Genomic DNA, 16154 nt, shown 5'->3' with positions numbered 1-16154 from the left:
GAATTAATAGTGGGCCATGCTTCTAGATTACTTCTCCATTGGATATTTCTCTAAATTGGATTCTACTAACAATGATAATATCTATATTGCAGATAGTACTCCTAATGCTATTAGAGATAAAGGAGACATACCTGTCTAGCTCAATATAAGGTTGGAAAAGACACATGGAGATGTTCTCTTGGTACCCTCATTGATGAAGAACCTACTCTTAGTTAGAGCCATAAAAAGGCTTCAAAGGGGAGTTTGAAGAACAACAATGCCTCATTAAAGGCATAAAATATCACTATAAAGTAGCGGCCAAAGGAGAGAAGCATGGGAAACTCTTTTAACTTGATAGATCACCTTCAATATTTATAGCCATACAAGATGAAAGAGAAACCCCTCTTTCTTTGGTATGGTCACTTGAATTTTAGAAGCATGTGTATGTTGAAGTATTAAAGTATGGTTTTGGGCATATCATTACTACTATAAAGGATTGGCATAGTTTATGAAGCTTTTGCACTGGAAAGCAGTCAAGAACAAGATTCTTGAGTACAAATAGGTCAAAAGGATTCCTTGATCTCATTAATACATATGTATGTGAATCATCCCATACACCTAATATAGGTGGATATTCATACTATCCCCATTTCACTAATTATTTTTCTAAGTATACTTGGGTATTCTTCATGAAATCCAAGGTTGAAGTATTTGACACCTTCAAGCATTTTCATACAATAATTGGCATAAATGGAATTATTCAGGTCAGATAATGGAAGAGAATTTCTATTCAAATACTTCAACTAATATATTCTTAAACTAGGGATAAGAAGGTAGCTTACTTATATCTATACATCTCAACGAAATGGTGCTACAAGGAAGATTAGGATCCTATTCAGAACAACCAAATGCATGATAAAAGATAAATAGCTTGCTTAGCAATCAAGATTGCTTGCTACTTGATAAACTGGTTACCTAGTATTAAGAGGTACTATACCATATGAAGCATTCTATGGAGCTAAGCCTAAAGTATCTTGACATCTTAAAGTATGTGGATGCATAGCTTTTACTCATATTCTTGATGAGAAAAGGAAGAAACTTGATGAAAATCCTAGAAAGTGTGTGCTTATTGGATTCAATTATATAAATAAGTCTTACAAGATTTATGAACGAGAATGCAAGCTAGACATTACATCCCTTAAATATTTTGGAATATTTTATATCAAGGGATGTAATATTTGACGAGAATGCAAGCTATAGACATTAGCCCAATCATTATATTTGGACACATGCTCTTCCACACCTCTAAAAGTGTAGATACCACCAACCATGGAAGAAGAGTATTGAAAAAGAGAACACTATTGGTGAATTGAAGAAAGAATATGAATAACATAATCAGTTGTAAGGATGTCTACAAGAAAAAGGACACCCTAAAGATTACCATATGAAAGAGGTAAAAACTTAAACTTTTATAAATGCAATCATGTCTTTTTCACCTTAGTTTTATAGGATGATAAACATATAATGTACAAGGATGCATATGGTAAAAAGGAATGAAAGGATGTTACAGAGAAAGAAATGTATGCATTGCATAAGAATGAGACTTGGAATTCATGTCAACTCCCACCCAATAATAAAATCACAAGATGTTAATGAATCTATGAACTGAAATTTAATAAGAATATATTGATAACATAAAGGTAGATTAATTGCTAAAGATTTTTCTCAAGAATATGATACCAATTATGAAGAGTTTTATGTGCATGTAGCCAAGAAACTTTTTCTTACCACCCTTCTTCTTTTTGTCACCATTGGTAGAGGAATGACCATTGGCTTTTGCGTTGGTGGGGAATGCAGCATCTCTACTGCTGCTACCTTCTCAAGCTTTAAACCTCAACTCCTCTTCCATTAGTAGTGCACAAAATTCCTCAAACGTCAAAGCTTAGGGCCTCACCTGAGTGTTTAGGGAAGTTACCAATCCATTAAACTTTGGTGGATAAATTCAAAGACACCTCCAACCTAGCTTCTAACTAGTCTTTTGTATCCTAGCACCAGTCATCTGACCACATAGATTATTGATCCGAGTGATTGAATGCTTTAGTTGTCTCTCCTTCAGCAAACTTCCTTGCTGCTAGTTGATTCTCTAAGTTATGAATCCTTATTTGATTTTGCATTTCTTATTGACTCCTCAACATGTTCCAAGCCTTTGATGCCTTTATTATGTGCTAATTCAAGGTTAAAACACTATGAGAATAGTTTGTAACTAAGGCACACAATGCATCTGTGTTCCTTCGTTTCCAAGCTTGTAGAATATCTACATTTGGAGGTATCATAATACTCGATTTTTTTGGGTCGGGATGGGTTGTGGTTTTGGATTAGTCCCCAACACCATCTCTAGAAGCTCATAAGAATCAAGGATAATTGTGATTTTAAACTTCCACAAAGTATAGTTTGTACCATCTAACTTTCCTTTGTTAAAGGTTGGTGGAAAAATCCTTAGTGTTTAAATTACTGGCACAGTACCACCATCACTTGATGCACCAGCACCGCTACTTGATGCAATAGATGACATTTCTCATCTACCCTATCGAAGCCCTTGCCTCTCACATACTCTTCACTTCTTAAAGCCCCCATGCGGCTCAGATACCATGTAGAAATTACATGGCTCAGTGGATAGTCTAAGCAAGAAGTAGAGAATACATAGAAAATATTAGAAGAACAGAGAGTGATTTAATTTCAAATGAACTTAATACAAAGATGGCTATTTCTACCCGTGCACTTCCACAGTGAAGCTTAGATGGTGATCCCCAAATAGATCATAGGCGAAGAGCTTAGGGTAGCTAGAAGAACTCTAACTAGGTGAAAGAAATATTAACGATGGCTTTAGAGGGGTCTTCCTTTTATAGCCTGAGAATGTAATTTGGTTGGCAAGTATGACCACATTATGAACCTTCCCTAGTCGATCAAGGAATATTCCCACATCCCACAACTTAGGTCTAAAGGGATATCTAACAAGCTCAAATTTCATTGATGTGCTTTTTGATTCAAATATGTTCTTCAAGGTCTCCTAAGCTTTCTTAGAAGTTATCACCTCCATTCGATGGATGAGAATATCATCAAAATTAAGCTTCATCTTATGGACAACAAACATGGCCTTCTTGTCCCATTTGTCCAATTCTTCTCTGGTAGCCTATCTACTTTTAGTGTATCCATAGAGATCGATTCCAATAATCTTTAAAAAAGAGAAGTGACTCTATTTTCACTTTCTAAATAGCATAATTTGCTCCATTGAGATTTTTAGCTCCCTCTAAGAGTAGACTAGATACCATTTTCAACTTTAAGTAAAACAATGCAATGAACGGGGATTCCACACACATAAGGCTCACATTACATGATATCCTAAAATGACTGCTCTGATACCATGAGAAAATTCGATGAGGAAGAGGAAAGAACACACAATCTTAACTAGTTGTATAATCAAAATAGTACTAATAGTAATGTTCCTCAATACTCTTAACAATGTAATATTGTTAGTAGTACCTAATAAAACTAGAAAGAGAAAACAATAGTAGTAATCTATTAAGATTATGCAATTCAAGCCCTAACACTTGGCATAGCTCACTAGATGAGACTAGGATAGTCAAGTCTCCAACCAGCCAGCATGCAGCTTAGTAACATGAGGTATGAAAATTAAGTAGCATGAAGACTAACCCAAAGAACATAATTATAGATTGCTAGAGGCGTTGTGCCCCTTAACAAGCCACATTAAGAAAAAGTGAGTAGAGCCCCTCTAGGATACTCAAAGCCCTCTAGTGCAATTGTATAACCAATCCTAAGTGTCTAGAAAATGAATCTAGTGATTGTGATGAGACAAAATAAAAAGTATAATTGAAACAAAAACTAGAGATTGTAGCTAGGCATATAAGGTATAATGGTCATACAAGAAGACACCTCAATAACTAATTGATCACTACTTACTACCAAAGAAGAATCATGTTTCATCCCCTTCAACTCTATATTCACCTCATGAAGAGCTTTGTTAAGCATGGCATCCTTGTCAACAGTCTTAAACTCTTTCTCCTGCAACAAAGAAGTAACATATTCATTAGTTTTCCTTTTAGTATTTAAAACATTGTCCAATTTGTCAGTCAACTTCATGCATATATTCTCCAACTCATGAACCTTATGAAATCAATATCTCCTTTTCCTACAATAATGATTCATTAGCTATTGAAACAAATGTACCCTTGAGCATTGTATATAGCTAACATATAACACCAATGAATATTTCAACTACCATTTCCCAAACATTCCTTACATCGACCAATAAAGCATTTCTTATATCTTCAAGTTCAAATTTCAAAACCACTGATGCATCAACATCAACCTCAATGTTTTTCAATATTTGCTTCTTAACCTCTTACAAAGGTTGAAACCTCTCCTTTAAGAGCTTATGATCAACTTGCAACAATTGAACATGCATCTCCATAAAGCTATCCATTTCGACAATGCATTTACTTTAAAATTTATGAGTGCATTTCTCAAACAAAGTGATTGACATCTTGCCCTTTGCAATATCCTGCTGTAATTTTGCAATTTGGTATTCATATTTCAACTTCATGGTATCATATTCCTACTACTTATGATACAACTACTACTCAGATTTTAGCTCCTGATCAAAAGCTGAACTTGCAGATTTTTTACCATCACCATTAACTGAGTGCTCTCCTTATCATACTATTGTAGATAACTTGTAATTTTTTGCATGGCATCAAATACATGTATCATACTACTAACTTTCAAACCATTAGCCACAGAATACCTAGAAGTGCAAGGAACATTTTCCTCATGAATATTCATATGTTCATCCATAGCTTGACCACTAGCATGAAGTTTAGGTCCATAAGAAACATCTTTTGCTTGTCATCCTGCACATGCATACTTCTTAGCCAAATATTCCCAATTTTCATCTTCTTTTTAGGATGTATTTTGTTCTCTAACTTAAGCATATGCAAACTAACTTCTTTCTCTACATCCACAAAAGCATAAAGGCCGTCATCACTTTTAACCTTTTTAACAAATGCATAGGCAATTTGTTTAGCATAATGGTAAAGAATCATGTGATAAAACCTAGGATCCCATCCTTTCATTTTTGCATAATCCCATATGAATACATCCTTAAATTCTATAAAGAGAGTAATGAGTTGCTCTCAAAACTTAGGTTTCAAGTGAGCATTGATCTTTATTGACTTAATGTCTTTCGAACCAAGATATATTGTAGACAGTGTAGTCCTCCGTGACCCTAGCCAGCTTTTGCATTTGTGCTTTAAACTCTCTTTCCTGTCTAAGCACTTTTGCTACATTTCATTCAACTATAGCCAAAACTTGAGCCACTTTTTCTCTAGAGTTTGGAATCAAGATTTTCATATCTTGAGAAATTTGATTCTATGTCGGTATTGGTGGGGGTTGGTCGATATGATAAATTGGGAAATACGGATCCAAGTATTGCTAATTAATATGCATCGCATCCACTGGATAAAAGGGTTCCAAATGCACATTGGCTACTAGGAAAGCAATTTCCTCATCATCATCCAAGCCACTCACCATGTTCACTATCTCAACTACCACTATTTTGTAAGTTGCTAATAAAGGTTCCAAATGCACCTTGGCTACTAGAAAAACAACTGCTCTTCGTATCCAACTTGCAAAATGTCTCTGTAAATACCCTTTCTATTAGGATCGCAAACAAACATGACATCAGTAGCATCAACCTCCTAAGGCTCCTCATGATCATTAAATTTAGCATCCACACATCGACTACATTATCCTACCTTCTGTTTGAGTTTACCTAGCAAATACTCCGAGTTTAGTTTTGGATATAAAGATATGGCATACTCATAAAGTGTAGCAAGGAAACAATCCATTTTAAACTAGAGCCCCAAGAGAGACACCAAGGAAAATAGGTTTCTACTACAAGAAAATCTATCTTATAACATCAACAAGCTTTTGTTTCATTCTTTAGAGAACCACAACAAGAAAAATAACAAATCTTCTCGCAGTATCATAGTAGATATCTCCCACGGATTTGATAGAGTCAACCATAATGTTCAACATCTTCATAGAATCCATCAAAACTAACAAGAACACAAAAGAATACAACACTTTTAAATGGAAAGAAATCACATATGATTCATCTTCATTGTCTTCATAGTTTTCTCTCTCAGTCTCTCGTAAGTAGATACATTGTTTTGTATAGAATTGGCTATCTCTAACTCTCTCTTTCTCTCTCAATCAATAGTAGATCATCTCCGCACTACAATACTCATTAATCACTCATAATAATCCTTCTTAGGTCATGGATGCCCGTTCCAAGAGGTGTGTCTGGTATGAAAGTTTACTAGAGCCACTATAGTGGCTCTTCATAGCTTATCACTGTCACTTCACTCCAGTCTTCTTTTGAGTCTTCAGTAGCTATTTCTTCCACTTCTTTGAGCTCTTTTGAACTTACATTCACCTCTTTCCAAGGCTATAAAACTTTTCCAAAGTTACACATACATTCCACAGAACACTTACAGAAGCATATAGAACAGAATAGAATAGAAATATAGCAGGAACAGAGGCTCTAGAGAAGCTCAGCAGAGGGTTACAAAAGATCAACAGAAAACATCAAAACCATATAACTCATACTAAAACCATTCCAAACTATCAAAAAAACATTCAATGATATTTCAAAAGACCTCAATCTTTATCAATCATCAATCCATACTTCATACAGAAGAAAATTAGAACAAAATATAAGCTAAACAAAAGGTATTAGAACCAATCAAAACCTCGACAAACACCATATTGGAAAATATGAAAATTTTCCATAAGTTTGGGACACATGGTCAAATCTTTGCATTTGTCATAACTTGAACATTATAACTCCAAATTGTGTGCTCTATAGCTCAATAGATTTCATTTTTCAAGCGCTTCCCAATGATAGATCACATCATATGGTTTTAAGAAATTGATAGGCATGTTATCTGGGTGCCACCTTTTTAGTATTCAAAAATCGAGAATTGGAAGATTCCCAAACTCACCAATATTGTGTTAACAAAACCTATCAGAACATCACAGAACCTCATATTTCTACTGATAATCATTATGAGCTTCCAAAACATAATCAATATCATCCAAAATACTCTAAAAAACTTTCAAAAAAAATAATCATCACTTAAAATCCATAAAAAATCAACCAAAAAAAATCTAGTCTTTTCAACATTCAACATATCCTCACACTTAATAAGGAAGCGTCCTCGCGACCTAAGAAAGTGATAATATAAGTTTATTAAGAGCTTAACTCGATCTTCTTTAGTATCTTCAATAATCCACCCAACCATGACCCCAACTTGTCACCTATATCTAAGAAAGAATACAACTAAAGGAAAACATCGTTATCCAGTAACATATCTTATAACAATAGAAAGTCATGACAAATTTGTAAATGATATAAGAGGTTCTTCAGCTTTGCATTGTAGGATTTCCATCCACCATCACCATCAATTCTAATCGTCGAAAAGAGAGCTCTCCAACGAATCCAATATTCAACCACCACAAACTCATCACATAGAAATTAACATAGCAAAAATACAAAACAACCATGTGAATGGCACCTCCAAAAGAGTGAGATATCATTAAGAAGCATAGAATATACATCCAGGGATATTAGTGAAGATGATCCCTCTTGAAATCTTGATGATTACGAAAATGATCCATGGATAAGAATTCATCCACAAAAGATTTTGGAGGATTCTAAAAGAATTAAAGGCAGCACATCCTTTTTAGCAAAACAATATATCTACTATACATACAAAGGGCATTAAAATATAGGATATCCAGTTGTTGAAAATCAATGTTCACATTGATATTTATACATAAATTTGGAATGTCCGTTTGATCATTATGTGAATGCCTATTCATATATGCTAGGTATCAAGTAAAGTGGGCTGTCAATCTCACTGAAGGATCTAGAAATTGTAAATATTGTTGGAAAAAATGGAGATAAGTTTAGTAGGCTTGACTAGCAATTGTCCAGTCCCATGGAATTAATGGCCAATTAATATATAGTCTCGTAAGAGAATCAGTTGAGTTTCATCCTCTTCTTCTTGGAATCTGCTGATTAAATCCTTCATACCCACTAACCAATGGAGGGGGTTGAGAAATAGAAGTGGGAGGAGATGGAAGAGGAATGGATAAAAGAGGATGAAGAGATGGATAGGCAAAATCATAAAATGAGGAATAACCTAAAGAAGAATTAGCTAAGAATTTAGGTGAATTGGCTAAGAAAGGTGTTAACTAATAAGCAAGAAAAGTGGAAGGAATATGGATAGATGGGGAAGGACAAGGTGGAGAAGTGAAAACTACTCGATCTTCAATGAAAGAACAATAGGTAAAAATTGGAATTTAAGAAGCACCCTGAGGTTGGAAAATGAGAGGTAAGATGGCTACTGAGTTGGATTGATAAAGGGAAAAATAAGCATCATATCAATGGGCCATTTTTTGATAATAAAATAAGCTAGGAATGGAGGGACCTGAAGCAAATTGTCAATGGTAGACATCAAAGAAGGATGAATCAAATGGATGGTTCTAGAAAAGATAAGGCAGAAGATCCACCCTCAGCTGGTTAGTGTTCTCAACATGAGTAGAGGCTTTATTTTGTCGTTGGTTTAGGACTACAAAATCAATCATTGAATGCCATAAAGTGTCAGGGCAACCAGGCACTTTAGAAGAATAGCACTGGAATATTTCATCTATCCTTAACTCCCATTGTTTGACATACAAGGCAACTTGTAAGACCACATCCCCTACATACCAAGCCAGATCTTCATCATCTAGAATCAACAAATCACCTCGTAAATACATATAAGACAGCAGCGTTTTATTCGAAGTCACAAAATCTTCAAAGTCCATACGAGCTATTTCTGTTAGCAAATCAGAAGACCAAGCTCCACTCCAACCATCCTTTGGAAGAGGTAGATCCATCGTTGAGAGGTTAATATAGAAGGCCAACTTCTGCAACTAATAGTGGAAAAAAAAGGAATGGTTGGGAGGAACATACTCCTAAAATTGCTCAAATGAAGACCATAATAAGTCCATCTTGCACTATATTATTTCCACTTTAGCTTGAAACAACGAACATAACGCGGTCTGTCATTGGAGAACTGCCAAGTCCGCAGGGGTCAAAGAAGAAACTGGTTGCCTAAGACTTGGTGTAGAAGAACATGACTAGACCAATTACTCGTTAAGCTACTAAATTTGGATTCTGCTCTATTCCAAGGTGGTATTTTCTATCTTAAGCTCCTCTGTCTAGGTGGCTAGCAGAGCCTGGAGCTCTTGAGATTCCTTCAATAATCTATCTCGTTCCTTAGTCACATTAACATCTTGGGTTGTAGTGTCAACCACCTGAGTGTGCAAACTAGAAATGTCCATTTTTTTAGCATCAATGATCTTAGACTATTGTTCCATTTGGGTACAAAGATCAAAAAAGCGTTCATGAGCAGAAGTTGGCTCTGCAGTTGCTTTTTTCAACTCTTCTTTGGTTTATTAGACTTCGTCATAGCAAGAGGAATAGAGCTGTTGGATACAGATAGTCACTGAGAGCTCAATAGAATGTTGAACATCTTGACATAGAAAGGGAATTGCATCTCCAGCTACCAAGTGTTGTACTGAAGGGATGGAAATCTCTAGAGTACCCTCAGGATGTGCTCTGAAAAGTTTCAGCATTGTGAGGAAAATTGGTAGGTGACTACTAGATTGATCAGAAAATGGAGACTAAAGGAGGAGCTGGGGTTGATTCAGCCACTCGTTTTAAGTGTTTCCTTTGAACTACTACAGGAGAGGGATATGATCAAGATCCTCAATGACGACATCAGAGTGTTTAGCAAGGAAATGGGCTTTTAGTGGATCAGCTATCAAGGTAGAAACTTCCTTCGAAGGGGCAATATATGCCAAAAAGACAAAAAGGTAGGAACCAAATGTAACATTAGTTACATTAATCCTTGTGTCTTTGACAAAGTGTTGATCCATTTTTGACAAAAGATAGGAATTCCAATCAAGTGTTATGCCTTTCAACACCATTCTAGAACATGTAAACAACTCCTTTGAAAGGTAGTTAGAGAGTGTCTTGGCATGCATATGTCTGTCCTAAAGGAATTGGCATAGCTGCTTCCACACAGGATTGGAGATCATGGAGACATTGATACCAGAAATGGTAATAACCTTCTTGGGATCCAACACATCCTGTGTATGCTTGTGCAACAATTTAAAAATATCATCATTCGAAAACAGTTGTCAAGCAGTAGGAAAAGAGTCTCCCCGATAGGGTAAAGGCAAAGCCTTGCCCAAACTTTTAGCCGTCAATTGAATAACTATTCCTCACATTACCATACCTCTTACTGTAAGAGACTAGAAACTAATCGCAAGTATCAATATTCTCCATAATGAGTGGTAATGAAAGTGCGATGAACTTGGCTAAGCCTGCTTTGCTAATAAGTTCTGACTCCATCAATAAAGAATAATCGTGAGACACCAATGGGACATACTGAACTAGAGGAGGAGCTTGAGATGCCATTCAAATAGATTACACACATAGACAATCACAGTGAATGCCTACAAAATAGTAGAATAACCATAAATAAGAGATCGACCCAGAATAGACATACACAGACGTGACTAACCAACTAACACCCCAAACAATTCATAGCCTAGAAAAAATTCGACATGGCCTCTACACATATATAACCGAAAGCTTCATGCGATACAAGACAATGAACACCCTCAATCCCTATATTAGGCAGAAAAGAAAACTACATATCGTACCTGTAATCGTGTCATAGCAACCAAACCATAATACAACAATCCACTCATAACATGACCAAAACTTTGGTAAGCAATTACAACTTGCAAGATGGCACATATATCCATCCCACAAAGCGCTTTTATTGAAAAGGAGAATAAGTGTAGTGAGAGGAATTAGTTTTAATGAATTGTTTGTCTAATAAATTATTTTAAAATGGGTGCAATTTTATTAGGTGTTAAACCTTAAAAAGAAGACGGCAATTCCTTCTAAAAATATTAATTATAAATTATTAGGGTGAAGCGATGCTTTAAACAAAAACCGGACTCTGTGTCCCAAAGGTCTCTAAATGCAAATTCATTGATTAAAAAGTAAGTGCGTGTTTAACACTGTTTATGTAGTGGGTGCACTTGTGACGACGAGTTCATTTTTAAATAAATTTAGATGTGTCTGTAGCGCACGAAGTACGTACTAAGTAAACGGCTAGTTTATTTTATTTTATTAAAAAATGTGTGCTTAGCGCGAGCGCACGTGAAAAAGTGAGTGATTAAAGTTTATTTTAACAATTAATAGTAGTTATGGGATGATAAAAAATAAATAAAGCAAAAAATATAAAAAATAAATATATGGTAGGAAGTCTATGCAAGAAACTAAGGGCGCACAGATTAATCCCAAGATGCAATGAGTCCAAGAAAAGGGAAAAGCCACTAATTTTAAAAAAAATGCAATACCTTGTTTTTTTACAAATGAACTATCAAGGAAATGTTAGTGTGGTCCTATTTAGTTTGGTTAGTTGTGATTAATTTTTGTGTGTTGTGATAATAATAATTATTATTTATGTATTTTTTATTTATTTTTTATATTATATTTTTTAAAAAAATTAATAACAAGTTTTCTACAATCAACCTAAAAAGAGAATTGAACCATTTGATTTCAACAATGTGATTATATTTTTCAACAGTTTTCATCTTATTTTTGAAATGTAAAATCAAATTTCTATAAATTTCGGTAAAAATTTTAGCATTTTGGCCTTTAAATAATATTTTATCCATTTAGTACAACATTTTTAACATATGAAACATTCTAAAAATATTCAAATGAGTTAGTGGGATTTCTTGAAAAAAAATTAGAATTGTTTTTAATTTTTATTTATTTTTTATAAATATAATTTAATTTTTAATAAATTTTAAATTGATTTTGAATATTCTTACTTTTTTACAATTTATTATTGCAATTACAACTTAAAAAAAATCCAAAAAACTTTTGAATCTGTCAAAGAATTTTTTTGCTATTTTTTGGATTTTTATTGGATCTATATGAATTTTTTAAGTGTTTTTAAATATTTTTAGGTGTTTTCTCGAGTTTATTGGAAAATAATAAAAGAGGTACCAAGGTCTGCATGTGAACAGCTACGTGTGAACAGATGGGCACGCAACAGCACAGGAACAAGACCGGACGTGCATCCCCACGTGTAAACATGTACAAGGAACTCCTAATACAGCACGACAATTCCCGCGCCCATACACAATGTCATAAACACCCGCAACTGCGTGTATGGTGAATGTGAATGTGTGTGGGTTAAAGGGGGGCTAAGTACGGGATGGGCATTGGGTTAGGGGAAAGAGGGGGAAAGGGAGCTAGGGAAAAGAGGGGGGTTCTGCGGGGTTGAAGGGTGGAAAGGTGGGAAGGGGGCTTAGGGGGAGGTGGGTATATGGGGGAAAAGAGGGGCTTAGTAGGGGAGTAGGGGGAGGGAAAGGGTTATGGGAGGAAGGGGGGACTTAGTAGGGGTGGGGGGAAGGCTTGGAATGGGGGGCTTAGTAGGGGAAGTGTGGGAAGGGAAAGGGTTATGGGAGAAAGAGGGGCTTAGGAGGGCTAGTGTGGGGTGGGGAGGAGGGCCAAGGAGGTGGCAACGACGGACTTGGCGGCAGCGACGGACTTGGCAGCAGCGGCGATGGCAGGGGCGGCTGCAAGGTGGTGCAGAAGAAGAAGAAGAAGAAGAAAAGAAAGGAGAGTAGAAGCAGGGAGAGAGGGGAAAGAGAGAGCGAGGGGTCGGGGAGAGAGAAGAAGGAAGAAAGAAAGAGAAAGAAGAGGAGAGAGGAGGAGGAAGGAGAGGATGGAACTGTCGGGGAGGGGGAGAAAGGAGAGGAGGGAACCGTCGGGGAGGGGGGGAATTTAATTTTTTAATTAACATTTTAAAAAATAAGATTAATAATAATAAAATGAGAGAAAAAAAACAAGGAAGCCCCTCGTCCCGCGCACAAGCGAGGGGGGGAATTTAATTTTTTAATTAACATTTTAAAAAATAAGATTAATAATAATAAAATGAGAGAAAAAAAACAAGGAAGCCCCTCGTCCCGCGCACAAGCGAGGGGTAGGGGTAAAAAAATTTGCAGTCGCAGGACCCATAGATGGTCAGGACACCTGCATAGGAGTGAACAGTGCGACGGATGTAGCAGAGGACGGGTAAATTAAAAAACCCCGATATTCACGCGCAACGCGGGAGGTGCGTACACGCAAAAACACGAAAATTTTAATAAAACCTAAACCGTGCATTGGAATGAAATGCCGTAAAAATGAAAAATGTGCCGAAAGGTAGGGGGAAGACAATGGAAAAATGCAATAGGGGGTCCGAAGAGAATGTGGGGCAGTCACATGGGTAAAAGGTGAAAATCGAGCCCTAAAGTGCATACAGGGAATTAATATCAGAGAATCTGTTTATCACAACGTAGGGTAGAAAGAAGGAAAAATGTGAAAAATAACGTACCCAACAAATCTATCACATCCGAACATGGTTCCGACTAAGATAGGATGCGTTCACATGGAAAAAACCAAAAAAATAGACTAAAAAATGGACTCAAAAATTAATACGGAAAGAATCGAGTATCGTAACGAAGGGCAATAAAAAGGAAAATGTCCAGGAAGGGGATTCATGGAGGGGTCACATCAAAACTCATGTCTTGGGGAATGAGGAGGGGTTCACATATGAAAAACACAAAAAAAGACACCCAAAAACATGTTAAAAATTTAACAGCTAAAAATCCAACGAGAAAAATAGGATGGAGAAAAAAGGAAAAATGTGAGGAAAGGTTGGTTGGACACAGCTGTCAAATTGAATTGGAATTCCAATGAAAATAGGGCATGTTTACATGGAAAAATGTAAAAAAATACGCACGAAAATGTCTCGAAAACCCGCAAAAATTAATAATCGATGAACCGTGCTTCGAAATGATAGTGTGTAAAAAGGAAAAATATCATATGGAAGGTGTAGGGCAGGGCGATCATGTCATATTGGTGTTTGAAAGAAAACAAGATACGTTCACATGGAAACACATCTAGTTGACAAACAAAGGTTCAAAAATTAATAACTCAAGATTCATCAAGATATGTTCACATGGAAACACATCTAGTTGACAAACAAAGGTTCAAAAACAAGATCCATCTAGCGGAACAGGGTTGGTAAAAAGGAAAAATGGTCAGTTCAAAGGGACAAACAGGATCGGAAGGTTGGATTGGGGTTTCAATGAATGTAGGGTATGTTCACATGAAAAACTTCAAAACAAGGGATAAAGGGAAAGAGAAACGGAACAACCCCAAAAGTGGGGTAAAAGTGAAAGGATGGGTGGGGAAGGGACCCCATCAGGGTAAAAGCAAGTCATGGCATAGATGCATGATCAAATTAAGGTATATGCAGGGGATATGCATCATAGACGCGCAAGGACGCACCCCGACACTTAAAGCCTAAAGGGAAGGGTAAACCGAACATCAGGGACCTAGAACCACACATCAAACCACAACTGTTGATGTCCCCATACTTAAGACTTGACCATCACTAATAAAACAAAAGGTGTAGGGTTAGAAAAATGTCGCCCATGGTGGAGAGAATCAAGGTTGATTGTCGATGTCGAATATTATATCCCAATCGGATGTAGGAGGGACCAAGGTGTCTTTGCAGCATGTACACATCTAGGGGGGTAGGAACCACACAGTAGCAATACCCAAGGAGGCAGCTTTGTTGAGGGAATCGCGAAAAATTGTCGATGGCGAAGAATATTATACTCAACTCGGTGTCGTGCTGCTACGCGCACACCATGTAAAAAAACTAGAGTGTGGCTTCCTTTTAGATTTAGAGAGCCAATGCCACTTTAGGCATTAGTATTAGTGCCCATGGTTTAAAATATTAGATTTTTTTGGACAAGTTTTTAGCCAATTTTTTATATTCTAAATATTATCTCTTGTAAAAATCCATATAACTATAGACAACTTCTAGATTAGGATGACATGTAAAAGAAAGCATGTAGCTTTTAGCCAATTTGAGAGGATTTTATGTAAAAAGAGAGATTGACGAAATCACATGATGCACGATCGCTATTTTTAGGCAATGAACAACACTCTGAAGGGGGAGATGGAGTGATCTGGTAGAATTCTGGCCAAGTATGCTGGCATTTTACTCCCCTTTCGGAGCTAATGGAAGCATCAGATTGGTGATCTGAGAAACATAGAGAAATGTATTAATTTATACACACTTTTGTGTACTAGAGTTATATCTTCTCATAATGCTGAAAGAGACTGACAGACTTCATCTCTATTAGTATTCTTCTACATTTTCTAATTCTGTTTTTTTTGTATTCTTCTACGTCTTCAATTTCTTCGAATCCCTTCTCTTCCGTCTACTCCTCTCCCTGAATCTACCTTCACCTGGATGTCTCTTATCTTCAAGAACTTGGCTTAAAACCTTCAAGCCTTCTCTTATCTCTACCATCTCCGAAGTCTAAGCTCTTGAGCCCCCATACATTCTTCTCATGCCAAACCCCTATGGTGACCTTCAACCCTACATGCTATGACAACAATCACTCAAATGGAATGAAAGACCAATCACTCGCCCCAGTACTGACATCACTCGAGTGAATCATGAGTGAAACCCAAATCTCACACCCAGGTTAGGAATCGACAAGGGGGATGGTACAGAGGGAGCATGCTAGGATGCACACTTGATGGTACATGAGTACGTCCAACCCCGTCTGGCATAGGTGCAAGCAAGAAGGCCAAGGAGCCTTGTTTTGCAATGTATAGAAGAGGATGACATATCGTGTGGTGATAGTAGAGACAAATCCCATGTGTACATAGGAAAATGAAAACATACCTGACTCCAATTGTCATAATGTCCCTCAATCCTCATCTCTCAATAAGTGATTTAGGAAACACCAGTCACACTCAACCCCCCCTTTGTCTCACACTGTTGATAGATACAAGAGGGCAGCCCATTCCTCAAACCTATTGATGTTATCTTCATAGTCACTTGTGTAGAGGTTGTATGCCTTGTGTGCAATTACTGGTGCAA

The 16154-nt window shown here is 36.6% G+C and overlaps 1 protein-coding gene across 2 annotated transcripts in view; it reads right to left on the bottom strand.

Moving 5' to 3' along the window:
* Nucleotides 1–3688: 3688 nt before the first annotated feature.
* The window catches only part of LOC148039525 (putative pentatricopeptide repeat-containing protein At3g47840), a 128953-nt gene continuing 116487 nt past the window's right edge, over nucleotides 3689–16154 (bottom strand). The window contains exon 3 of one of the 2 annotated variants that reach the window (XM_087691638.1): nucleotides 3689–4059. The gene's annotated coding sequence lies outside the window, so the exon portion shown is untranslated. Of the gene's footprint in view, nucleotides 4060–6110; nucleotides 6506–16154 lie in introns of those variants that run through there. The other variant, XM_087691630.1, reaches the window with a different exon arrangement.

This window comes from Lygodium microphyllum, chromosome 2 (assembly GCF_053477565.2).
Source record: "Lygodium microphyllum isolate KBCC chromosome 2, Lygodium_microphyllum_v1.1.10, whole genome shotgun sequence".
Lineage (NCBI taxonomy): Eukaryota > Viridiplantae > Streptophyta > Polypodiopsida > Schizaeales > Lygodiaceae > Lygodium > Lygodium microphyllum.
Note: the sequence above shows the minus strand (reverse complement) of the source record. Positions and strands in the feature narration are given on the sequence as shown.